Source organism: Neofelis nebulosa, chromosome 1, assembly GCF_028018385.1.
Source record: "Neofelis nebulosa isolate mNeoNeb1 chromosome 1, mNeoNeb1.pri, whole genome shotgun sequence".
In the NCBI taxonomy this organism is placed as follows: domain Eukaryota; kingdom Metazoa; phylum Chordata; class Mammalia; order Carnivora; family Felidae; genus Neofelis; species Neofelis nebulosa.
This window is the reverse complement of record NC_080782.1, coordinates 167,952,491-167,980,089: the sequence shown is the minus strand read 5'-3', so window position 1 is coordinate 167,980,089 and position 27,599 is coordinate 167,952,491. Positions and strand designations below refer to the sequence as shown.

General features: G+C 38.3%; 1 long non-coding RNA gene across 2 annotated transcripts; it reads right to left on the bottom strand.

Annotated features, from left to right (window-relative positions):
- Positions 1–957: 957 nt before the first annotated feature.
- Positions 958–12,225, bottom strand: LOC131495355 (uncharacterized). Of its 2 annotated transcripts, none has more exons than XR_009253924.1 (3): positions 11,402–12,225; positions 10,673–10,786; positions 958–1,596 (listed from the first exon to the last, which is right to left on the bottom strand). It is a non-coding gene; the product is annotated as an uncharacterized LOC131495355 (long non-coding RNA). The 2 variants fall into 2 exon arrangements; XR_009253920.1 differs by having other exon boundaries at positions 958–1,424; positions 11,402–12,215.
- Positions 12,226–27,599: the final 15,374 nt, after the last annotated feature.

Here is a 27,599-nt window from a genome sequence, read left to right as displayed (position 1 = left end):
AGAGGAGAGTGAGAGAGAGTGGAAGAGGAGCAGAGGGGGAGAGAGAGAGAGAAAGAGAGAGAGAGAATCTTAAGTAGGTGCAGGGCTCCACGCAGGGCTCGATCCCACAACCCTGAGGTCATTTGCAGGCATAGTGGGGCCTTCTGGCGCACATGATCTCTAGAGGTCTGACAGACACTGTGGAATCCCCTTCACTTTCTACTTCTACTTGCCCCTGAGAAATCCCACAAAACTGCTGAGGAAAAAATTCAGTCAGTGTCATCTAAATGAAATATAGCGTAACCAAGGGGTGCCTGGGTGGCTCAGGTCAAGCGTCCGACTTCGGCTCGGGTCACCAACTCGCAGTCTGTGAGTTCGAGCCTCCTTTGGGCTCTGTGCTGACAACTCAGAGCCCGGAGCCCGCTTCGGATTCTGTGTCTCCCTCTCTCTCTGTCCCTCCCCCTTTCACGCTCGGTCCCTCTGTCTCTCCCTCCAAATAAATAAACATTAAAAATTTTTTAAAAAGATAGTATAACCAAGTATCAAAATAAATGGACAATAATGACAGTTTTATATACTCTCGACACAAATATGAAGGCCCTAGGGAATACCCCCTTACCCCTCCGGACACACGGATGACACAGAATGACATTAATATGTATCTGCTTTCTTTCTGCAAAAAGAAGGCATGAGAGGTCCGTGACGATGTCAATATCAAACGAGAATAAGGAGAAATGTTGAAATACATATTTTTCTTAAAAAAAAAAAACAAAAAAAATGGTTTTCCAAAAAAATACAGCTTTGTAAATCACATTGAAAAACTGCCAAGAAACTATAAAACTCTATTTATCACATTATTTGTCTACCTATCATATTTCATCATCTTGAATTGCTATTATTACCACTACTAACACTTATTTTTAATTGTGTATTGAGGAAAAAGCACCTAAATGCTGTTTGGGTTGATGTTGGCCCCTTAATCCTTAATTCTGCATTACACATTAACAACAGAAACAACAACAAAGTAATGGTGTGTTGGATCAAATCTATGGTTCAGAAAATCCAGACCTAAATTTCAGTATTCATTTTAAATATGGCATTATTCAATCTTTCCAAATCTCCTGCATGGTAAATAGCATTATTTTCAATTTAACCTGCTAAAACAAAGTCTAAAAGAAGTCAAAATGCTTACCCAAGGTCACACAGCAGGATTGTTGACGACACCGGGGAGGACACAGGTTTCCTGAGCTCCTGTGTCCATATTCACGCACAGGGCCTCCCTCTACACAAAGGCTGGCCTCCCTCCCTCACTGCAGGGCTTGGGAGATGGGACCAGACACAGAGGCTGAGCCACTGCTGGGCTCTCCACCACGTCTCCATGAAGTAACAGTCAAGTTTGCTTTTTAACGATGTGATAAATTCAGTGGGTCGGCCGTTGTCCAGGACTGTCGGGGAATGGAATAAAGTAGTCTGAGGATTTGAAGGCACACGTGTTAGGAGGCCAATAGGGCCACAGGGCCAAGGCTTATTCTCCAATATAACTTTTATTAGAGATAGCTCAGCTGTTTTAATCCCAGGTCTCTGGTCTGCCATGTCAGTCTCTTGATTGGCTATAATCTTGGGAGGAAGGAAGAAAATGAGTGACTGGCCGCCTTCCCAAACCTTTCAGAAACTTCACTAATAGAACTAGGACCAAACCCAGGTTGTGTGACTCCAAGTAAAGGGACATTTAGGGAACACTGCTGTCATTCTATAATTAGGAATGAAATTCAAGTGTAAACATGAAGGCAATTGCTGCGGAAAAGGTATATGCATATAATAGAAAGTAGTAACATTTAAAGACTGTTGTAAAATAGTAGCTTAGTAGCTATTACTACTGGAAATATTCATAATGGTCAAGGTTAAGAGAATTGAACTCGAATGTAATATACTCCTTAGCATTATTTTTTTTTTTCAAAACCAACACAAAGTACAAATACACACAGAGAACAAGAGATCAAGTGTAAGAAAGAGAAGAAGAGAGCATTAACTGTTATTAACATTATTTCTTTCAGGAGGTAGGGTTTCAGTTAACTTTTTAAAATTGTTGGCTTTTCTTTCAGTTTTCTGGTTTTCCTCGATACTCTGCACTGACCATTTACTTTTTTGTATAATTAGATATATATTTTTCCCCTTTAAATTTTAATAGCTTTGTGGGAACCATTTTCAGGTGCCTGTTCGGGACCTAGTCATTCACAACTTCTTCCTTACTAACAGTTTCCTACTTTTTGTATAATGTTGCAATCTACCCAATTTAAAATATTTACCTTCCCAGAATGTCTCGCAGATAAGGTTTGCCAAAATGTGTGAACAGCGGTATGTTTTTTTTTTTTTTTTTTTTTTTTTTTTTTTTTTTTTTTTTTGTCTCATCATTTCTTACTGTTTATTTGTTTGAAACAGGATCCTAATAAGAATTCATACAGTGCTATTAGTTGATATAGCTCTTAAGTATCTTCCTCTGGGTTACTCTTTCATCTTTCTTTACAATTTATTTGTTGGAAAATTAAAAGAAAAATAAAATCTAGTTACTTGTCCTGATGGGTTTCCAACATCCTGAACTTTGCTGATGACATTCCTATGGTGTCAACTAGCATGTTCTTCTGTCCCCAGTATGTCCTTTGAATTGGTAGTTATAGAGGCTTGATTAAATATAATTCAATATTTGGGAAGTATACTTCATAGGTAGTAGTATGTATTCTTTGAGGAGGCTCTGTATAATGTAGGCAGCCAATGAAGTCACTTCCTAGACCCATTAATTCATTAGAGGTTGCAAAATGATGGCATTCTAATTATGTTGTTCCTTCTTCATTTATTGGCTGGAATAATTCTGTAAAGAGTAACTCCTTATCAACTATTTAGTTACCCTAAGATATAGCTCAAATAAGAAAGGCAGAATAACTGCTGATTTGCTTGTTTATTGGTTTTCAAAATGATGAGTTTTTTGTTGTTTTTTTTTTTTAATCATCCTTGACAAGTACCTTTATGACTCCTAGATTTAACTTACTGGAGATATTTCAATCTATTATAATTATTATTCCTGTCAGTTCTCGAATTGCCCCATGTTAAGCCAGTAGAAGCCTCTTTTTTTTTTTTTTCCTTTTTTTAAAGTTTATTTTTTATTTATTTATTTATTTATTTATTTATTTTTTAATATATGAAATTTACTGTCAAATTGGTTTCCATACAACACCCAGTGCTCATCCCAAAAGGTGCCCTCCTCAATACCCATCACCCACCCTGCCCTCCCTCCCACCCCCCATCAACCCTCAGTTTGTTCTCAGTTTTTAACAGTCTCTTATGCTTTGGCTCTCTCCCACTCTAACCTCTTTTCTTTTTTTTTTTCCCTTCCCCTCCCCCATGGGTTTCTGTTACGTTTCTCAGGATCCACATAAGAGTGAAACCATATGGTATCTGTCTTTCTCTGTATGGCTTATTTCACTTAGCATCACACTCTCCAGTTCCATCCACGTTGCTACAAAAGGCCATATTTCATTCTTTCTCATTGCCACGTAGTATTCCATTGTGTATATAAACCACAATTTCTTTATCCATTCATCAGTTGATGGACATTTAGGCTCTTTCCATAATTTGGCGATTTTTGAGAGTGCTGCTATAAACATTGGGGTACAAGTGCCCCTATGCATCAGTACTCCTGTATCCCTTGGATAAATTCCTAGCAGTGCTATTGCTGGGTCATAGGGTAGGTCTATTTTTAATTTTCTGAGGAACCTCCACACTGCTTTCCAGAGCGGCTGCACCAATTTGCATTCCCACCAACAGTGCAAGAGGGTTCCCGTCTCTCCACATCCTCTCCAGCATCTATAGTCTCCTGATTTCTTCATTTTGGCCACTCTGACTGGCGTGAGGTGGTATCTGAGTGTGGTTTTGATTTGTATTTCCCTGATGAGGAGCGACGTTGAACATCTTTTCATGTGCCTGTTGGCCATCCGGATGTCTTCTTTAGAGAAGTGTCTATTCATGTTTTCTGCCCATTTCTTCACTGGATTATTTGTTTTTCGGGTGTGGAGTTTGATGAGCTCTTTATAGCTTTTGGATACTAGCCCTTTGTCCGATGTGTCATTTGCAAATATCTTTTCCCATTCCGTTGGTTGCCTTTTAGTTTTGTTGGTTGTTTCCTTTGCTGTGCAGAAGCTTTTTATCTTCATAAGGTCCCAGTAATTCACTTTTGCTTTTAATTCCCTTGCCTTTGGGGATGTGCCGAGTAAGAGATTGCTACGGCTGAGGTCAGAGAGGTCTTTTCCTGCTTTCTCCTCTAAGGTTTTGATGGTTTCCTGTCTCACATTCAGGTCCTTTATCCATTTTGAGTTTATTTTTGTGAATGGTGTGAGAAAGTGGTCTAGTTTCAACCTTCTGCATGTTGCTGTCCAGTTCTCCCAGCACCATTTGTTAAAGAGACTGTCTTTTTTCCATTGGATGTTCTTTCCTGCTTTGTCAAAAATGAGTTGGCCATACGTTTGTGGGTCTAGTTCTGGGGTTTCTATTCGATTCCATTGGTCTATGTGTCTGTTTTTATGCCAATACCATGCTGTCTTGATGATTACAGATTTGTAGTAGAGGCTAAAGTCTGGGATTGTGATGCCTCCTGCTTTGGTCTTCTTCTTCAAAATTACTTTGGCTATTCGGGGCCTTTTGTGGTTCCATATGAATTTTAGGATTGCTTGTTCTAGTTTCGAGAAGAATGCTGGTGCAATTTTGATTGGGATTGCATTGAATGTGTAGATAGCTTTGGGTAGTATTGACATTTTGACAATATTTATTCTTCCAATCCATGAGCAGGGAATGTCTTTCCATTTCTTTATATCTTCTTCAATTACCTGCATAAGCTTTCTATAGTTTTCAGCATACAGATCTTTTACATCTTTGGTTAGATTTATTCCTAGGTATTTTATGCTTCTTGGTGCAATTGTGAATGGGATCAGTTTCTTTATTTGTCTTTCTGTTGCTTCATTGTTAGTGTATAAGAATGCAACTGATTTCTGTACATTGATTTTGTATCCGGCAACTTTGCTGAATTCATGTATCAGTTCTAGCAGACTTTTGGTGGAGTCTATCGGATTTTCCATGTATAATATCATGTCATCTGCAAAAAGCGAAAGCTTGACTTCATCTTTGCCAATTTGGATGCCTTTGATTTCCTTTTGTTGTCTGATTGCTGATGCTAGAACTTCCAGCACTATATTAAACAGCAGCGGTGAGAGTGGGCATCCCTGTCGTGTTCCTGATCTCAGGGAAAAAGCTCTCAGTTTTTCCCCATTGAGGATGATGTTAGCTGTGGGCTTTTCATAAATGGCTTTTATGATCTTTAAGTATGTTCCTTCTATCCCGACTTTCTCAAGGGTTTTTATTAAGAAAGGGTGCTGGATTTTGTCAAAGGCCTTTTCTGCATCGATTGACAGGATCATATGGTTCTTCTCTTTTTTTTTGTTAATGTGATGTATCACGTTGATCGATTTGCGAATGTTGAACCAGCCCTGCATCCCAGGAATGAATCCCACTTGATCATGGTGAATAATTCTTTTTATATGCTGTTGAATTCGATTTGCTAGTATCTTATTGAGAATTTTTGCATCCATATTCATCAGGGATATTGGCCTGTAGTTCTCTTTTTTTACTGGGTCTCTGTCTGGTTTAGGAATCAAAGTAATACTGGCTTCATAGAATGAGTCTGGAAGTTTTCCTTCCCTTTCTATTTCTTGGAATAGCTTGAGAAGGATAGGTATTATCTCTGCTTTAAACGTCTGGTAGAACTCCCCTGGGAAGCCATCTGGTCCTGGACTCTTATTTGTTGGGAGATTTTTGATAACCGATTCAATTTCTTCGCTGGTTATGGGTCTGTTCAAGCTTTCTATTTCCTCCTGATTGAGTTTTGGAAGAGTGTGGGTGTTTAGGAATTTGTCCATTTCTTCAAGGTTGTCCAATTTGTTGGCATATAATTTTTCATAGTATTCCCTGATAATTGTTTGTATCTCTGAGGGATTGGTTGTAATCATTCCATTTTCATTCATGATTTTATCTATTTGGGTCATCTCCCTTTTCTTTTTGAGAAGCCTGGCTAGAGGTTTGTCAATTTTGTTTATTTTTTCAAAAAACCAACTCTTGGTTTCGTTGATCTGCTCTACCGTTTTTTTAGATTCTATATTGTTTATTTCTGCTCTGATCTTTATGATTTCTCTTCTTCTGCTGGGTTTAGGCTGCCTTTGCTGTTCTGCTTCTATTTCCTTTAGGTTTGCTGTTAGATTTTGTATTTGGGATTTTTCTTGTTTCTTGAGATAGGCCTGGATTGCAATGTATTTTCCTCTCAGGACTGCCTTCGCTGCGTCCCAAAGCGTTTGGATTGTTGTATTTTCATTTTCGTTTGTTTCCATATATTTTTTAATTTCTTCTCTAATTGCCTGGTTGACCCACTCATTCGTTAGTAGGGTGTTCTTTAACCTCCATGCTTTTGGAGGTTTTCCAGACTTTTTCCTGTGGTTGATTTCAAGCTTCATAGCATTGTGGTCTGAAAGTATGCATGGTATAATTTCAATTCTTGTAAACTTATGAAGGGCTGTTTTGTGACCCAGTATATGATCTATCTTGGAGAATGTTCCATGTGCACTCGAGAAGAAAGTATATTCTGTTGCTTTGGGATGCAGAGTTCTAAATATATCTGTCAAGTCCATCTGATCCAATGTATCATTCAGGGCCCTTGTTTCTTTATTGACTGTGTGTCTAGATGATCTATCCATTTCTGTAAGTGGTGTGTTAAAGTCCCCTGCAATGACCACATTCTTATCAATAAGGTTGCTTATGTTTATGAGTAACTGTTTTATATATCTGGGGGCTCCGGTATTTGGCGCATAGACATTTATAATTGTTAGCTCTTCCTGATGGATAGACCCTGTAATTATTATATAATGCCCTTCTTCATCTCTTGTTACAGCCTTTAATTTAAAGTCTAGTTTGTCTGATATAAGTATGGCTACTCCAGCTTTCTTTTGGCTTCCAGTAGCATGATAAATAGTTCTCCATCCCCTCACTCTCAATCTAAAGGTGTCCTCAGATCTAAAATGGGTCTCTTGTAGACAGCAAATAGATGGGTCTTGTTTTTTTATCCATTCTGATACCCTATGTCTTTTGGTTGGCGCATTTAATCCATTTACATTCAGTGTTATTATAGAAAGATACGGGTTTAGAGTCATTGTGATGTCTGTATGTTTTATGCTTGTAGTGATGTCTCTGGTACTTTGTCTCACAGGATCCCCCTTAGGATCTCTTGTAGGGCTGGTTTCGTGGTGACAAATTCCTTCAGTTTTTGTTTGTTTGGGAAGACCTTTATCTCTCCTTCTATTCTAAATGACAGACTTGCTGGATAAAGGATTCTCGGCTGCATATTTTTTCTGTTTAGCACACTGAAGATATCGTGCCAAGCCTTTCTGGCCTGCCAAGTTTCAAAGGAGAGATCAGTCACGAGTCTTATAGGTCTCCCTTTATATGTGAGGGCACGTTTATCCCTTGCTGCTTTCAGAATTTTCTCTTTATCCTTGTATTTTGCCAGTTTCACTATGATATGTCGTGCAGAAGATCGATTCAAGTTACGTCTGAAGGGAGTTCTCTGTGCCTCTTGGATTTGAATGCCTTTTTCCTTCCCCAGTTCAGGGAAGTTCTCAGCTATAATTTCTTCAAGTACCCCTTCAGCACCTTTCCCTCTCTCTTCCTCCTCTGGGATACCAATTATGCGTATATTATTTCTTTTTAGTGTATCACTTAGTTCTCTAATTTTCCCCTCATACTCCTGGATTTTTTTATCTCTCTTTCTTTCAGCTTCCTCTTTCTCCATAACTTTATCTTCTAGTTCACCTATTCTCTCCTCTGCCTCTTCAATCCGAGCCGTCGTGGTTTCCATTTTGTTTTGCATTTCGTTTAAAGCGTTTTTCAGCTCCTCGTGACTGTGCCTTAGTCCCTTGATCTCTGTAGCAAGAGATTCTCTGCTGTCCTGTATACTGTTTTCAAGCCCAGCGATTAATTTTATGACTATTATTCTAAATTCACTTTCTGTTATATTATTTAAATCCTTTTTGATCAGTTCATTAGCTGTTGTTATTTCCTGGAGATTCTTCTGAGGGGAATTCTTCCGTTTGGTCATTTTGGACAGTCCCTGGAGTGGTGAGGACCCGCAGGGCACTTCCCCCGTGCTGTGGTGTATAACTGGAGTTGGTGGGCGGGGCCGCAGTCCGACCTGATGTCTGCCCCCAGCCCACCGCTGGGGCCACAGTCAGACTGGTGTGTGCCTTCTCTTCCCCTCTCCTAGGGGCGGGATTCACTGTGGGGTGGGGTGGCCCGTCTGGGCTACTTGCACACTGCCAGGCTTGTGGTGCTGGGGAGCTGGCGTATTAGCTGGGGTGGGTAGGCAAGGTGCACGGGGGCGGGAGGGGCAGGCTTAGCTCGCTTCTCCTTAGGTGATCCACTTCAGGAGGGGCCCTGTGGCAGCGGGAGGGAGTCAGATCCGCTGCCGGAGGTTTGGCTCCGCAGAAGCACAGAGTTGGGTGTTTGCGCGGAGCGAGCAAGTTCCCTGGCAGGAACTGGTTCTCTTTGGGATTTTGGCTGGGGGATGGGCGGGGGAGATGGCGCTGGCGAGCGCCTTTGTTCCCCGCCAAGCTGAGCTCTGCCGTCCGGGGGCTCAGCAGCTCTCCCTCCCTTTGTCCTCCAGCCTTCCCGCTTTCTGAGCAGAGCTGTTAACTTCTGACCTCCCAGACGCTAAGTCGCGCTTGCTGTCGGAACACAGTCCGTCCGGCCCCTCCGCTTTTGCCAGCCGGACTCGGGGGCTCTGCTTGGCCGGCGAGCCGCCCCTCCGCCCCAGCTCCCTCCCGCCAGTCCGTGGAGCGCGCACCGCCTCGCCGCCCTTCCTACCCTCTTCCGTGGGCCTCTCGTCTGCGCTTGGCTCCGGAGACTCCGTTCTGCTAATCCTCTGGCGGTTTTCTGGGTTCTTTAGGCAGGTGTAGGCGGAATCTAAGTGATCAGCAGGACGCGCGGTGAGCCCAGCGTCCTCCTACGCCGCCATCTTCTGGACTATTCCAGCGGTATGTTAATATAAGTAACTGCTGACATACGTCTTCTAGGCTTTTGTGTTTTATCCTTTGCTCTCCTTAACCTTCTTCCTGTGAGGAAGATGGCTAGAGATGTACTAACATGGGAATGAGAAGCCATAAGCTAAGCAAGAAATTAGAAGAAATCTGTGTCCTTGATAACATCATCAAGCCTTTGCACAAGCCTGTACTACCTACATTTGTGAGGGGGGACAAAATAGCTCTCTACTTTGTAAAGTACTCTGGACGGATTTGCTTTCTATGTAACCAAAAGTAGTCGTAACTGACACAAAGCAAAGGAAGAAAAACTTTCACTTGCATTCAACTCTGAGCTGTAAACGGAGATGTTACAAAGCCCCTAAATCCAGTAGGCATTTGAATCAAGTGGTTAAAACAAGATAAAAGGATCCCAGAAGACTTCCAGAATGGGGAATTTCTCCCAGCATCCTCACCATATTTCAAAACTTTGGGTACCAAAAATCCTTAACGAACATGCATTAGCGTTCATTTCAACGTCAACCTTAGGAGTTAGGCTTTCCTTACGAACTGTCAAACGTTACGCAATCGGATATGTTTTCTTTCTTTTTTTTATTTTTGGGACAGAGAGAGACAGAGCATGAACGGGGGAGGGGCAGAGAAAGAGGGAGACACAGAATCGGAAACAGGCTCCAGGCTCCGAGCCATCAGCCCAGAGCCTGACGCGGGGCTCGAACTCACGGACCGCGAGATCGTGACCTGGCTGAAGTCGGACGCTTAACCGACTGCGCCACCCAGGCGCCCCGGATATGTTTTCTTTCTGTTCCAAGGACTGAAAACAAAAATTTTCATGTAGTAAGACATTTTATGTCAAGTGACTTTAAAAGCAACATTATATATTCCCAAATAGAATTTTAGGACTTAAAAGTAGGGGCATGAATGAAATACTGTCAAGAGAAAAGAGAATTTTCACCACTGAACATGGCTCATCTCTGGAATATCTGCGAGATTCAAGCAAATAGGATTTATGCCTTTGATTTTCCTCAAGACTTAATCTGCCTCTATACGTCATTCTTACCCTGGGTCATTTCAAATGTAACCTCTGTTACAAAAATCTCCATTTCTTTTCTCTTACCTTTCTGGAATATTAAAACAAGCTTCTGGCATTGTCAGCATCTAGTAGACCCTTGTAGACATGACTAAAACACCCAGCACTAAAAGCCATTCCACTAAAATGGAGGAAGCATCTTTCTAAATGATGGTTCAACAAACCATAACAAAATAGAACCTCCTCTCTCTCTGGAAGTGATCAGACAGGTTCAAAAAGAATATTTGATGATATGCCAAGCCAGCACATTGCTGTGATTATACAGGGAATGCCCACACCCCAAACAGCCAGACTTTTCTTCTCAATTATAGACCAGCTGCCACCCATAGTGAGCCTGATTTAGCACAAGATCAAAAACCCCAACTCCCTCTACCTGGGTTCAGTGACATTTCACAGTGGCGCAGGACCCAGGTAAAACCATTAAAAACGTGTTTTCGGGCCCATGTCAAGAAGGAATTGAGACCTAGGGCTGTGTTTCCCCTACCTTCAGACATTTTCTTATATTAAATGAGTGGTCCATTTAGAAATCTCACTGAAGTGTTGAAAACAAGCTGCCTGCTTTGTAATTCATTTATACGTTCATCCATTGAGCAAATACCTATTGAGAAAATATAATTAAAATGTTAGGATTAAAATGTTATACTAAGCTTCTTATCCTGCTTCGGATGCTAACATTATGTTTTTTGTTGGTTTTTATTGTTCCTTCAGACAAATTTTGTTCCTCCACACACCGTCATACACCTGTTTTGTGAAACTAAGGAGAAGCCAGCTACACTGCCACTCCGTTCAATTCCATGTTTCATGTTATCAGTACTCAAGGTACCCAAACTATATTTTCTACTCTTTTATATATTGTAGAACAACACACAAAGCCATAAGTTCTTACGCAGGTGCTAACCAAGCTGTAGCACCATGTCTATGTTATTGTGCAGGGATGCAATGTATCATTAATGAAATAATAGAATCTCAGAATGGACGCACAAGGTTATCCAGATGACAGCACTCTTTCGCAACATATCAAAAAGCAGTGCTTTCAACTGCTGGATGGATAACATCGTTTTCAAAAGATAGGACGCTGTATTGATGTCTACACCTGAGGGTTCCTGTTCTGAAAAGTTTAAATGTTCTTTCATGCAACGCCCTGAAATATTTTGTGAAAACAGCTCCTTCCACACCTGTCAATCCTTCCCCACCCCAGTCTCAACCGGCTTACCTCCTGGTAGAGAGGAGTCTCCTCAGTTCTCTCAAATGATCCTCATAGGAGATGATCTCCTAGCCCACCGTCATCCTTCTTCTCTGGACGGTTTAAATTAGTTCATGAATGTCCTTCTTGAAGGGCAAATGCAGCTTGTAGGTGGGATGTGTCAAGTTCATGGAAGAGTGAGAATATTCTTGTCTCCCTCACTGGCTCTATTCCTCATCAGGCTGGCTTCACTCACATTGGCATTCTTGTCCTCCCTCACTCTCTGTTGTCTGATATTAAGCCTTCAGCCAAATAAGACTTATATCCTTCTTACAAAGGCTGGTATTGATCTATATATAACCCACCTATGTTAACCAGAGTTTATCTTTTGGACTTAGCGTGGAGTGTTACATACAGGATATTTCATTTCCTTAGCGGGATTCTATTCTCTACCTTTTCAAAATCTTCTCAATTTCTGAAATGTTTTCATGTGAGTCTGATAATTTCACGACCGCTCAAAAACAAAAAACAAAAACAAAACACTCTCAAAAATACCTAAGACGATACCTGACAAGGGGAATATTCTCAGGGTAGGATTTAATTCCCTCACCTGATTTTTCCAGATGCAACTCCAGATTAGAAATTGGAGTTCAGAATTGTACCTCTGTGTCCTGAGATACCACGCCCTCCTACCCTCCTTTTAGGTACTGCAGAAAAGGAAAATAATCTAAGTCACATTTTAAACAAATTTTTAACATTTATTTTATTTTTAAGAGAGAGAGATAGAAAGAGATAGAGAGAGCTTGAGTGGGAGACGGGCAGAGAGGAATGGAGACACAGAATCCAAAGCAGCTCCGGGCTCTGAGCTGTCAGCACAGAGCCTGATGCGGGGCTCAAACCCACAAGCTATGAGATCATGACCTGAGCCGAAGTTGGATGCTTAACTGCCTGAGCCACTCAGGCACCCTTAAGTCACATTTTTTTGTAGTGAACCAGAGATCACATCATCTACTAGGAAAGCTTCAGAATTGGTGTAAGAGTCAAAGGTGGTAGTATTTACAGAACGTTATTGAAAATTTTAAACTTTACGCAATTATAAGTTAACTGTCTTTCCAGGAAAGTGATCTGCTTCCTGTACGATGTTTCTTGGCCTTTTTAATTTAGGACCCACACTATTAATCAGCACTATATTTAAAGTGTTTATCACATCTCAGAAATAAACCCATGCTTATAAGCTCAACTAGTGTACCACAAAGGAGGCAAGAATATGCAATTGGGAAAAGACAGTCTCTTCAACAAATGAGGCTGGGAAAACTGGACAGCCACACGCAAAAGAATGAACCTGGACCACTTTCTTACACCACACACAAAAATAAACTCAAAATGCATGAAAGACCTAAATGTGAGAACTGAAACCATAAAACTCTTAGAAGAAAACACAGGCAATAATTTCTTTGACATTGGCCATGGAAACATTTTTCTAGATATGTCTCTTTGGGCAAGGGGAACAACATTAAAATTAAACTATGATTCAGTTCTCATCTGAAATCCTTCTTTGAAACGGGGGGCAGGGAAAAAGAAGAAATAGCCATGCTAAAGAACGAGTGTGCCAGGGACAAAATAACATGAAGAGGGTATAAAGAGGGAATGCAGTTGACAAAGGGATAGAAATGCTATGTGTTTTCTGGGTTGTAAAAAGCAGAAGCAAATCAACCCGCATCCCGAATACCAGATTCTCTCTTTGAACTTAACTTGGATCATGACACTGAATGGTGCACACTGGCCATTTTTTCACTGGTACTAAGTCAGATCAACCGACGCATCCCTACGGGAACCACTTCCATCATCCGGGAAAATGGGAAGCGCAAATGATGATTATGAAATTCCATTTGGCAATTTCAATACTGCATGAAAATGTGGGTCAAGATTATACCCAGATTGACTTAAAGCAGAAATGTGATGTGTTCACTTTGTCTGCTGGCATCCGACAGGTTAATCACTTTCTTATATTGCTTATATATTAATATGCATCAATTATAAATATATGAACATCAATGTTTGTGTTTACATATGTAATTCACTTGTACCAAACTAGTAATGTGGGAAAAATTCTAATAGAGGTTTAATCTGTATGCTCCCTTGAGAATTTCAGAAAGGCAGAACAAGACATCGAGATACTTATTTATTAATAGGCTTGAGGTAGCATGAATTAAATAATGAAAAACAGGAAAAGGATATTAGAAGGTGTGCAACATGCGAAGCATCCACATAAATGAACAGAAGGAAGGAGAGTCGTAACATTATAGATGGTCTGAATTTCTGCTTATGTATTTACACTGTCTGAAAAAACACGGTAACAAAGGATGCATACCACTGGCACTGTTTGCAGCGGCATGAATAAGATGCATAAATAATGGATGACAACAGATGCACAAGAGCAGTGCCTTGGTAAATGAGTAAGGCAGAGACAACAGGAAGGCTTTAATGGTCTAATGTACCTATCATTTCCATCTCTTCAGAGACAAATTTGTTTTCTTAGTTTTCTCTTTCTTTCCCTGAAAAGGGGTTTGACATTAGCAGTAAGAGCAGTACCCCTTATGTATTATTTTCCTTCAAAATGATCTTTCGGTTCAATTCCAAAGCATTATGAGTGGGTGTTAGATCCGTATTGATTATGTCTCCGTGTACCTTACTGAAATGCATTAAAATGAAAGTGTTAGGGGCGCCTGGGTGGCGCAGTCGGTTAAGCGTCCGACTTCAGCCAGGTCACGATCTCGCGGTCCGTGAGTTCGAGCCCCGCGTCCGGCTCTGGGCTGATGGCTCGGAGCCTGGAGCCTGTTTCCGGTTCTGTGTCTCCCTCTCTCTCTGCCCCTCCCCCGTTCATGCTATGTCTCTCTCTGTCCCAAAAATAAATAAAAAACGTTGAAAAAAAAAATTTAAAAAAAAAAAAAATAAAATAAAATGAAAGTGTTAGAGTTACTAAAGTTTGGTTGAACTAAGGAATTTCATATTTTCTTAAAACGGATACACAGAAATAAAGAATATAACGTGTATGTAATGTAAAGTTTATTCTATGATTCAATATCTAATTTAAGTCTGGCAATGCTTAATCAAAAATGATTAGAATGTAACATTAGACATTTAGCAAGACATCATTAAAAATCAAAAGACATTTTTGTTCTGTGTTAACTTGGACAATTTTTAAACTAATTGTCCTCCCATATCCTATTTCTTTAGAAATCCTTTAAATAACTATAGAAAACAGTCATAAAAATTTATTTTGCCCAAGATTCTACTTCCCCTACAATTCATTACGAAAAAGTCTGTTAGAGAGTACATATTGAGGATTAAGACAAAGAAACTAACAGTAGGAAATTGGTAACAAATGTTTAGTTTATGATATGGTTAAAGAATATTTGAAATTTCTTTGAGCAAACATACAGTTGATTTATATTCTAAGACTATTCATCGGAGTTATAATTATGTTAAAATATGCATTCTTTAATTTTTCAAGACTGACAAATCAGTGTACGAATTTCAAGGTATACGACTGAAATAAAATATGAGATTGATTACTTTAAACACTGGTTTGAGAAAAAAAATGAAAATGTCTATTTTCAAAACAAATTTTTTTGTGACAGCATATTGCAAAGTTTTACATTGACTTACTAGAAACCTACTAGAGTAAAGGAAAACTCTTGTGTATTTTAGGACTAGGCCATATCTGTAAAACTATAACTAAAAAAGATGAGAAGAAAGAATAATCACTCTATCCAATATTATAAAATCTGTACATACAGTTAGTCTACCGAATATAAATCTGGAAATATTAAAACAAAATAAATATTCTAATTCACCCATGATCATATCCATATGCAAATTAATATATTAATTATTTTTAAGGTCATCCAAAAGTACCATAAAAGTGAATAAATCTTATGGAAATATAAATTAATATCTCTAGGGCATTGTTGACGGCATGAGAAAACTACAAAGCAATCAAAAACATTTAATCAATATGTTATAATTTAGACATGAATATTTTGTTTTGCCACTGAGTATCTTATAATAGCAGGAAGTTATGAGTCATACTTATTGTAGCAAGTACGTCATAACAGAGATGGATTTATTTGCACCAAGATGGACTTTATTTTCCTCCAAAGTACGTGGTCCATCCAAGCTCAAAGTAGAATGGTACCAAATCTACTTTTGACCTTACATCTATTCAAAGACTTAAATTAATACAAATTTATGTGGAAAACTATTAAATGAAATTAATCCTAAAAGTCAGTCACAGGATAAACGTCACACATGCTATTCTTAAAATAGCTTTGTATCATCTGTCCTGCTTGAAGCTATTATTACCTGGAAGAAAATCTACAGGCAATAATTCATTTATATTTTTTATTTATTTATTTATTTTTATTTATTTATTTATTTTTTAATTTTTTTTTCAACGTTTTTTATTTATTTTTGGGACAGAGAGAGACAGAGCATGAACGGGGGAGGGGCAGAGAGAGGGAGACACAGAATCGGAAACAGGCTCCAGGCTCCGAGCCATCAGCCCAGAGCCCGACGCGGGGCTCGAACTCACAGACCGCGAGATCGTGACCTGGCTGAAGTCGGACACTTAACCGACTGCGCCACCCAGGCGCCCCTATATTTTTTAAATAAAGGTAATTTTATAGTATAATTTTTAATGTTCAGATTGCCTTGAACACTCGAGATGAAGACAAGGACATACACTATTGACATATCATAAAAGTCTCTGGCTATATCTAGATATTGGTCATTTTTTTTCTTTCTTTTTCTTTTTTCTCTTTCTTTCTTTCTTTCTTTCTTTCTTTCTTTCTTTGTGTGTGTGTGTGTGTGTGTGTGTGTGAATCCTCACAGCCTGCTTCCTACTTTATGCAAGATTTTGTGCTATATGGAGTCCCATCTCTCCCTTAAACAAATAAACAAGAACAGTGTGTGGTCTCTTCCTTCCTATGCCCTTTGAAGTCAAAATGAAATCAGAAAATCCCAAAGGCAACTGAGTGTATCTTACCATCAAGTATTTTGAAACTTGAGTGGATGATATAAAAATGAAAGTTTAAGGTTTGCATCTGAGGTTTAGTAGTCCAGTAAGTGATGTCCTAGGAAGGCTGAATCTGGTGGCCACATTCTCTGAATCTTCCCGTATATCCCCATTTCACTGAACCAGTTTCTAATTCTTTCCTGTTCATTGTCTTAACCTTTAAGTAAACTTTATCTCTCAGAGTCCTTGAATGGAAGAGCAATTAATTTTTATTAGCATAAGCAGAAAAAGTAATTTATTAGGATAATAATAAGAAAGGTATAAATGTGTCCATTTCCCAGTCCATTTTAACAGCATTGGCAAATGAAGGAATTACCTAAGACTGAGAACACAATTCTCATCCCCCTTCCTATCTACCCAATTTTCATTGTATCTACACATAGAATTTGGTTAGAGCTAAGCTTAGAATAGAAGCTAAGTGTACACAGGAAAAAAAAATGACATAGTAAAAGGATTGCCAGACTTATTTATATCAGTAATCTTTTTGAGTATTTTCAAAGGAATGGGTTCTGAAGATGCTCAATCAAAAAAAAAAAAAAATCAAATTGGATCCTTACCAAAACCTCTGGTTACTTTGATCAGTTGGACTTATTTCTAGTTAATAAGCTTGTTGTCTAAAAATTAGTCCCAATGGAAACCTATGAGGAGTACAATGGCAGAAATTCATTGTATTTAAGGTAAGAAGGATATAAGAACTTTGGAATATGGAATGTTAGAATGTCTGTCCAGATTGTGACCTGCTTAACCATTCTCTATGATTGTCCCAGACCATTCCTTTTATCCATAACTTTTATCCAAAGAGATTACAGGTAAGCAATGCCAAAGTAACACAGGTCTCTCCCAAAACCCTAGGATTGGCAGTATTCCTGTTGTCAGAAACCAAAGACATGGGATTTATTTACAAGAGGCAAAGGTCTGTTGTGGCCCTAATGAACATTAGGGCCATTAGAATCATCAAAATTATAGGACTCATAGATTATTGTAGCTATAAATCGACCATGGATTTCCAAGTATCATAATTAATGTCCTCTCATTAAGGTACTATTATATCTCCAATATTAAAAAGTATTCTAGCTCTCGTGCATAAAGGCCTGATTGAAACTACCAAAATAGAGTTTTAATCCCCACTCAATTCCCACATTTGAGTAAAATTACAGATCCAAAGTCCTTTAAATAAAGGGAAGGTAGTGAAGATATTGCAAGAACACCAAAAGCTAGTTCTATCCGTTTTTTCTAGCATTTAGCAAAGGTGTCTTATCCATATACAAGATTAACTGTGCACTTGTGCTGTGAAAACACATTAGATACCAGCTTCATTTTCATTTTGAGAAAACCACAGTGAGAAATTGCACTGAGTTCAAAGGACAATGATTCTGCTTCACAGCATGCCATCGATATCTCCCCAGTTCATGATTAAAAAGTCCTCCTCAACAGGGGCGCCTGGATGGCTCAGTCGGTTAGGCGCCCGACTTTGGCTCAGGTCATGATCTCCCGGTAGATGAGTTTGAGCCCCGCATTGGGCTCTGTGCTGACAGCTCAGAGCCTGGAGCCTGCTTTGGATTCTGTGTCTCCTCTCTCTGCCCCTCCCCCGCTCATGCTCTGTCTCACTCTGTCTCTCAAAAATAAGTAAATGTTAAAAAATAAAACTATAAAAAAAAAAGTCCTCCTCAACAAAATATTCTATTGGTCTAAGTTCTAAACAATTACATTGTTTCTCTTCAATTTAATAATGCATGTTTAAATATCAAATTTGCATACTTGTTGCTTAGTAAATACTATATTCTTCATTGATGCTAAATTAGAGAACTTTCAGCTATAAAAGTGTACTTGAAAAACACTTGACTAACCTAGTCATTCATTTCAAGAAAAAGTTTATAGAGATTGGGTATCATTTAGATTTGCTTTCAGCACAGTCCCTGTCTCCATGTGTTTGAACAGCTAGTTTGAAATAAACAATTCTAATACAATAATTGTAAAGATGAAGGAACAGAATTTGAATAATATTAATTGAGGCATTCTATATGATCATTTAAATTTTTTTCTATTAAGTTGTTTTATTATTTTTTTAATGTTTATTTATTTTTTTGAGAGAGACAGAGACAGAATGCGAGTGGGTTAGGGGCAGAGAGAGAGGGAGACACAGAATCCAAAGCAGGCTCCAGGTTCTGAGCTGTCAGCACAGAGCCAGACGCAGGGCTCGAACTCCCAAACTGTGAGATCATGACCTGAGCTGAAGTTGGACGCTCAACCGACTGAGCCACACAGGCACCCCATCTATTAAGTCGTTTTATTAGGGACATTTGGAAGGGACATTTGGAAACCAGAAGAATCAACCTCAAAGAAACAAAAATATTGATAGTACTGCAGTTTCTGGAACTTATTGTGTGATTTAATTTTTGTGACACTATGCCAAACAACCATCTGTTTAAGATATTCCTTCCTATACACAATTCATATATATATATATATATATATATATATATATATATGTATATATATATGTATATTATATATGTATATATGTATATTTATATATGCATATATATGTATATTATATATGTGTATATCTGTATATTATAAATATACATATATTTGAAACTAAAGTTAATAAAAAAGAGTTTGATAAACTATCAACAAAAATGACAAGGAAACCTACTGAATGGGAGAAAATATTTGCAAAGGATATATCCAACAAACAGTTAATATCCAAATTATATAAAGAAGTTCTATAATTCAACACCAAAAACAAATAAAGAACAAATAATCCAACAAAAAATAGGCAGAAGACCTGAAGAGAGTTTTTTTCCCCCCAAGGAAGACAGACAAATGGTCAACAGACATATGAAAAGATGTCTGACTGATGCCTGACTGATCAGTTAGATGCCTAACTGATGCCTGACTAAACATCAGGGAAATACAAATCAAACCACAGTGTGGGGTGCCTGGGTGGCTCCTCTGCTTGCACTCTCTCTCTCTCTCATTCTCTCTCTAAAAATAAGTAAACATTAAAAATAAATAAATAAAATCTTAAAAAACAAAAACAAAAAACCCCACAATGAGATATCACCTTAAATGTGTCTAGAATGGCTAGAATCAAAAAGACAAGAAATAAGCATTGGAGAGTATGTGAAGAAAGAGAAACCCTTACGCACTGTTGGTGGGGAGGAAAGTTGGTTCAGCCACCGTGGAAAAGAGCATGGAGTTTGCTCATGAAAATTAAAAATAGAATTCTTATGATCCAGTAATCCTACTAAGTATGTATAAAAAGAAAACAAAAACACAAACTCAAAAAGATATGCATCCCTATGTTTACTGGAGCGCTATTTACGACAGCCAAAATATGGAAGCAATCCAAGTACCCATCCACAGATGAATGGATAGATCAGATGTGGTGTATATATACAATGAAACACGACTCAGCCATAAAAAAGAATGAGATCGTGCCATTTGCAGTAACATAGATCAACCTAGAGCAGGTAATGCTAAGTGAAATAAGTCAGACAGAGAGACAAATGCCACATGATTGTGGAATTTAAGAACAAAACAAACAAACAAACAAAAGACAAACAAAAAGCAGACTCTTAAATACAGAGAACTGGTGGTTGCCGGGGCGGGGGTGGGGTGGGGGGAGTGGTGGATTGAGGGAATGGTGAAATAGGTAAAGAGGATTAAGGGTACACTTACTGTGATGAGCACTGACAGTGTATAAACTTGTGGAATCATCATATTATACACCTGCAATTAATATAGCACTATGTTAATTATACTTCAAGTATACCTACATGTGTGTATGTGTTAGTAACTGATCCTCCCCCTAATAAAAGGGTTTGCTGTTCAATTCTGAGTGAGGAGAAATTAACCAGTTTACTAGTTTCTATTAACAATACATACATGAATAAAATCAATTTTGACAAAGTAATTAGCAATATCTATTGGATGCTGATTCAGAGCATATACAGAGTTCTTGATAACCTTGTCCCAGGCCAGCAAGGTATTTTCACGGAACCTGTGTAGAGTCTTCAAAAGGTCATTCTGTCATCCCACCAAGCCAGCCACTTCAGCGGACCATTTCACGGTCTTTCAGCCATGGAAAGACCAGGGCATTCTATTAGCAGGAGCCCATTGTCACACTTCTTTTACTATGGAGTAAGTTCTTTGGTTAGAAGCAATGCTCGGGGGACTATCATGATAGCACACAGGAATTCTGTAAGTGTACGGGTTGCTGTTTGGGCAGAAATATATTTGCAGGGAAGGCACATCCATATCCAAAGTAAGTGTCAATTTCAGTATGATCAAAATGCTGCCACTTCCATGACAGAAGAAGTCCAGGGCAATTCACCTGCCACCAGGTAGCTGATTGATCACACTAGGGAACTGTGCCATACTGAGGACTCAACGTTGATCTCCGCCGTTGACCGACTGGGCACGTGGCACCGGTAAGAGCTAGGTCAGCCTTGATAAATGGAAGTCCGTGTCACTGAGCCCGTGCATAACCTCCCTTCCTACTACCAGGGCCATTCTGTTCTTGAACCCCGCTGGGCTATGACAAAGGTGGCTGGGTAAAGAGGCTGGCTGGTAATTACAGAATGGGTCATCCTACCCACTTAATTATTAAAATTCTCCTCTGCTGAAGTCACTTTTGGTGACTTCATCACTTTAGCCAACATTATTCAATTAAAAAAATTGAAACATTTTTTTAATTTTAAAAACTAAGATATAAGCCATTAAGGTACATTAAATAGTAATGTCTTCTATTTATTCAAAGGCTTTAAACTTCATTTAGAGTTTATGCTTCCCAAAGTTCACATAGGTAAAGTTTGAGATAGGTTGGGTTGGGATAGAGGAATCCTGCTACTCAGAGCATTATTCTTTTTTTTTTTTTTTTTTTTTTGAAAAAACCTTGGTGAGGAAGCTTAAATTTCAACCTCAAGGTCAAGGAACTGACACTGAAAGTCCATCATTGATCTTTCCCACTGTGTCCAGTTACTATCATTTCATCTAATAAGGGACTCTGAGCTGATTTTCTAAGCCTAGGTATCTTTTTCAAGAGATCTGTAAACTAATCATAGCCATTTATCGAGTACTTTCTTTGTATTGGTCATTGTGACGGTGCTTTCATGTACTATCTTCTTTATTCCACACAACAATCTATGATGTAGGTATGGACCCTCCTAGGAAGAAAATGAGACTGAAAAGGTTGAATAGCTTGCCCCAAATCATGCAGGAGATAAGTAGAATCAGAAGTCTCTCATTTGTGTCTGTCTGTAAAGTCTTTGTTCTTAATTATTATGTGATATTGCCTCCCACTGTTATAATTCCATTTCAGTAAATGCCAATCCCATGAACGCTTTTTAAGAGGGGTGTGTGTGTGTGTGTGTGTGTGTGTGTGAGCACACATGGATATATACTCTATAAATGGCAAATGTATATTTGTGTTCATATTCATATTTGTAATGTGGTAGTCTATAAAATGACTGTTTTACTCTCTAGCACAAAGTGCACGTGAAAGTAAATGGTATGTCCCATCGTCAAGCACTAGCCTAGTCATTTTCACTCATATTAGATAGTTTCCCACTCATTACAACCATGAACGATAGGATTTATTGTCCCCTTTTTCCAGATCAATAAATTGAGTTGAGGGAATTAAGGTAATTTGCCCTAGCTGACATAGCTAATAATTGGAAGATCTGAAATCTAAGCCAAGGTCTATTAATTCCAAAGCTGGTGCACTACCCATGATAACACATTGCCTGTCTGGGTATTCATTATCTTGCTAACCAAACACCAAAAGTTTCTTTTCACTGGCGAACAGTTACTATTCTGTCTTAAATTGCCAGATACAATGAGATTTTTAAAGCCAAATTAAATAGAATATTCTTGTGCATGTTCTTGAGCTCCCTACAGCAAAGACATAGTGAAATGTCAAGGTGGCAGCCAGGCAATCTCAAATGAATTGCACTTCGCTTCTTGGACATAGTTAGGAAAACTCAGAACCCATAATAATGTTAAATCCATAAGCCCATTTCTGAAGTTTTTACTTAAGCTGATCTTACTTTAGTTCCACAAAGAAATAGTCTTTTTTTCACAGGGGAAAAAACAAAACAAAATGCGTGAGGCTAAGCTGCTACATTTTGCAATATATTTTATGAATGGATAATCCCAGTATACTATAACCATGGCTTACTTTTTAATTTTAAATCCTGAGATTAATAGATAGTTCTAAATATAATGATTTTTCCTAATTTTAGCAGACTAAGAGTTTTTTTCTTTCAAAATGCGTATCCTCTTTCAATTAAGATAGCATATCAAAAATACATCTTTGTACCTACGACATGCTTTGCAACTTCAATTTTACATACTCAGAATAAGGTTCTTATCAAACACACCTAGAACATGAAGATAGTTGGCATAGTGTTGTTATATATTATTATCAGATTCACCGCTGCTGTAGAGATTTTCTAAGTTATTTTATATATTAAATGCCTCAATGGAATTTCTAGAACCATCGGAAGTAGCTCAGCAAATTTAGTATATTCTCAATGAATAAAAATATGACCACGCCACTTTTCCTCTGAGAAAGAATTACCGAGATACCTTGACACCCTTCTTAGGTACCTTTCTCTCCTTGAGTCTTTCTTTGGCCAATTTTCTTTGGGGTCTGAAGGTACTTGGGGAGTGATGTGGTGGGAGGTGGTATAACAAACAGTTCATTTAGTCCGGGAATATTTCTTGCCACACACTGTTCAGTTCTGAGGTAACAATGGTGAGCAAAAAGACAGTATAGTGCCAGGAATTCTACACGAGTAGAGGTATCCTACTACTGCCTCCTGCTCTGAACTTTTTTTTTTTTCTTTTAATTCTTAGAAAATGATGATGCAAGCAGTTAACTAGCCATACTTTGAGTGGCACTTATATAAAGAATTGTGCTAGACTTGGCACAAACTCTCCGGGCATAATGTCTTTAGAAGTCCCATCTGGAAGACATGGAGGACAATGGGAATCAATGAGAATTGCATTATGCAAATCATAGTAGTGTGGGTTGGTTTGGAACATTAACGCCTTTTCATGTGGTCAAGGCACCACCTCTCAAAGTTTTGGGGAGAACTGCTCCAAGGTTTGGACGAGAATCAACAAGGCATTGATTCTGGAAAGAGCTATCCTATCAGTGAGTGAGTACAATAAGTGACAAAGAGATCACTTCATTGACTCCTTAAACAACTAGGCAGGAACTCAGGGCTGGTTTCTCCATGCCTTCGATTTCTGGAAGCAAGATACATCCCAGTATCCCAGAATCTCAAGCTGATGAACACATCTTTCCTTGGGCAGCACTGGATACGATACGGACATATACACTGGGGAATTTTAGTTAGGAGAGGTAGGAAAGGTGGAAAGCTCGCCATCACACTGAAGAGCGAGACTCTACCTTAACTGTTTCAAGCACAGGTAGAATAGAAAGCTGACACTGTCAGAAGCAGCCAGTATCCAACCTTAACAGTACAGTATGTGTTAGGGTATGTCCTCTTGCTGATAGATGAACATGAGTTTCTTACGAGACAGGGTATGGAAGTGTTTCACCCTACTAAGCAAAGAGATTCTCCATCACCTGGGTCTTAAATTGGTTTTCTTGATAATGATACACACACATCAATCATATTTTTCTGGGGGAGAATATTCTAAATTGCTCGTTTTGGTGATGGAGTTAGGTAAAATGTTCTTTGAAAGTCTTGCTGTCGGGTCAGGGAATAGACATCTAGATACATAAAGTGGCATCTCACCTTGTATTTATGGAATACAATTGTATTTATGGAAAACCAAGTGTCCAGAGGGATGACTTTGAATCCTTAATTACATTTCGTTGTGTTTTAGGGAGGAAATGACACGCAGAAAAGTACATAATATACATTTTATAAATAGCTAGGATCTTTCGTACAGATTCTTTATAAAGATGCAAGTGCCTTACTTTATTTATAATTATATTTCTTCTGAATTCTTTTTTTCCCTCTGTTAACAAGAAGGAAAATTAATTGGCTTGTGATTTAAGCCATAATGTAACAGGAAAAAAGTCAGCAGGATATTAAAAATTCCTAAGCCTCTCTGTGACTTTAAATATTCATTTGATTTCCATAAAATATCTAAAATTTTGTAGCCAGATGATATGCAAAAAAGAAAAGATTGGCATTATTCACGAGGCCTGGGAAGCTCCACACACAAAAAATGTGCAATTCACATAACAGAATGCACAAATTGCATTTTTCACTTCATATAACAATTCCTCCCCCCCCCCCCCCCCCCCGCCACCATTTACACCACATTTGCTCCCTCATCTTACAATTGCTTTTGTACACCCCATTCAGGCCAGTCTTCTTCAACACCCGGCTTACTGAACCCACTTTTCCCCTCATCTCCAACCAAAGGTGCCCCTTCCCACCCCTTGGCTACTAAGTTCCTTAAGGGAAACTCTGAGTAATTAGAAGATATTTCTTTAAAAATTACTTTAGCAGAGGTTTATCAGTTGACAGTTTCATAAACAAGAAAAAGAGCCCATATTCAAGGCAAAGTTTATCATCACTTCCTTGCCATGTTGTTTACTTGGCTTCAGCAATTTAGAACTATAACTCACTGCGTGTAGAGGCCGGAGTCTACACAGCAAGTACGTTTCAGTGATTGTGTTTGTAGATCTTAACATCGTGTGTAAGTGGATTCCTCATATGAGAACCAATACAGTCCCCATCAAGACAAACGAAGGGCATGACTACTTTCACAGATTCTTTCTGTCTGGTCAGGAAAATGTCTGGAGATAAAACCACTGGGAGATAATTGTTTCTATGATAAGCATATGGATGGCAGCTTAACAGTGCTTTGAGAAAGAACAGATCTGTATCTCCGTGAAGCAGATATTTGACATTGATATTTTTATCAGCCATTTCCTTTCGTATTTTTCTCAAAATACACTCAGCTGCTAACATTCTAGCCAGAAAACATTCAAGTGAATAGAGATAATCCTTAGGCACTTGAAGCCCACTTCAGCCACAGAACTATAGGCAGCCTAAGGTTCTGGGGGATTTTGTACACTATCAGTTCCTTTTTCAGTGGAAAAAGTAATTAAAGTACAGAAACTTGGGCCATGAAGTATAATTAATTCTATTGTGAAATTAATACATTCTCCCAGCCCTCACAGTTCAGTGACTAAAGTCAGCATCTCAGCTCATCTACTCTACACCAAAAGGGAACACTTGCTTCAGACATTATTTGAAACATAAAGAGCAGATCTAGGCCATCCGGAGAGAACTTCTATCCTGGAGGCTGTGGGAAGGGAATCTGGAAAGATGAGGATAATATAATGTCTCATTGGAGAAGGAAGAAAATCCAAATTGAATTGAAACCAATGGGGCTTGGCTTTGCATGAGCGGCATTCATGGTATTCTCCCATACAGGATTGAACTTTATCAGTACTTAGTTATCCACAGATTTTTAAGTGGAGACATTTTATACATTACCATTTTTGTGCCATTGCAAACACACATAAATACGCACAGACACACGCGCAGGGCAGTAGGGTATGGCTGGCAAATTTCAATCACGTTTCGAGATTAAAATGTTTGAATGACTGCAGTCAGAAGAGCGGATACTCTCTGTTCTCATCTGTAAGTTTCTCTTGGCCACTGAGTGTGAAACTCCCACGGCAGAGCTAATTATCGGTTGAACCACAGAGGTGAGACTGCCACAGGAGGTTGGAAGTGATGGTGGTGCCATTGTTATCACAATCCATGGACTCAAAAAACAGCGATCCCTACCGAGGCCAATTCTCAAAGTCCTGAGAGCACGCTACTCCCTTAATCGTGATGGCAGGGCAAAAATCCGTGTTAAGTTTTGTGAACTGATAGCAGCTTTACATAAGTAAGACATATGTTACCACAAGTAGACTAAGACCAGGATATAGATATAGATATGCATATAGATGATACAGATATATAGATATAGATATGTATGTAGATATAAATGATACAGATATAGATATAGATAGATGGTATAGATGTAGATATAGATACAGATGGTTATAGATGTGGATATAAATACAGATACAAATGGATAAAAACAAATATAGTTATATATACAGCGTACATGTATAATAAAGGAACTTACATTGAATCATTGTAAAAATTGTAAGCACTCAGAAGCCCAGGAAAAGCAATACCAGTAAACATCCATATGCTCATTACCCAGTAAGTCAATTATCTGGATTTTGTGCACCTCCTTCATCTACCTTTTTGTCACCTCGACCCTTGTATTTCAGTAATAGTGACACACTTTATGGAAAACATGAAATTAACTCCTGTTTACCATTTCAGGAATAGCAAAATGTAAAAATAGTAAAAGAAACAGACTAGAAAGTAATTAATAAGAGAAGAACAAGGTCATAGAACAAGAAATCTATATAGCTGTTAATTAAATGTAACAGATGCGTGCATGCAGCCATATTACTAAAGAAATACAAATATAAAATATATATAATAAGGTATAACATATATATGCATATAAATAAAATTAAATATAAATATTTTATATATAACATATAGGGTGGGTATATATATATATATATATATATATATATATATAATAGGTATATAATATATGTATATATATGTATATAAGTATATTATAGGTATATATATTCTCTCTCTATTACTATATTTGTATATATCCATCTGTATCTATCAGCTATTTATCTATCTGTACTTATATATACCTATAATATGCCTATTATATATGTAGCATACCTACTATATATTATATATATATAATATGTGTATTTGGATGGATATATATTTATTATATGTAATGGACACAATACTGTGATTTATTTTCTACTAAAGAAAACATTTAAAAAGCTATAAATATTGGTTGTCTTGGGAGAAGGAATTGGAGGGTTGGAGAAGGGGGCTTTTTATTCTGTGATTTTTTTAATTCTACACTGTTTGAATTCTTGTCATGTGCAAGTATTGTTCCCATTGAAAAATAAGTAGAACCATTCTGATTTAAGATTGCTTTTGTGAAAATCCCCACTTTCCACTTAGTAGTTGTATGACTTTGAAGCGTTTGGTACTTTCCATCTTGAGGCTTCAGTGTTCTATATGAATGGGTTATTCATTA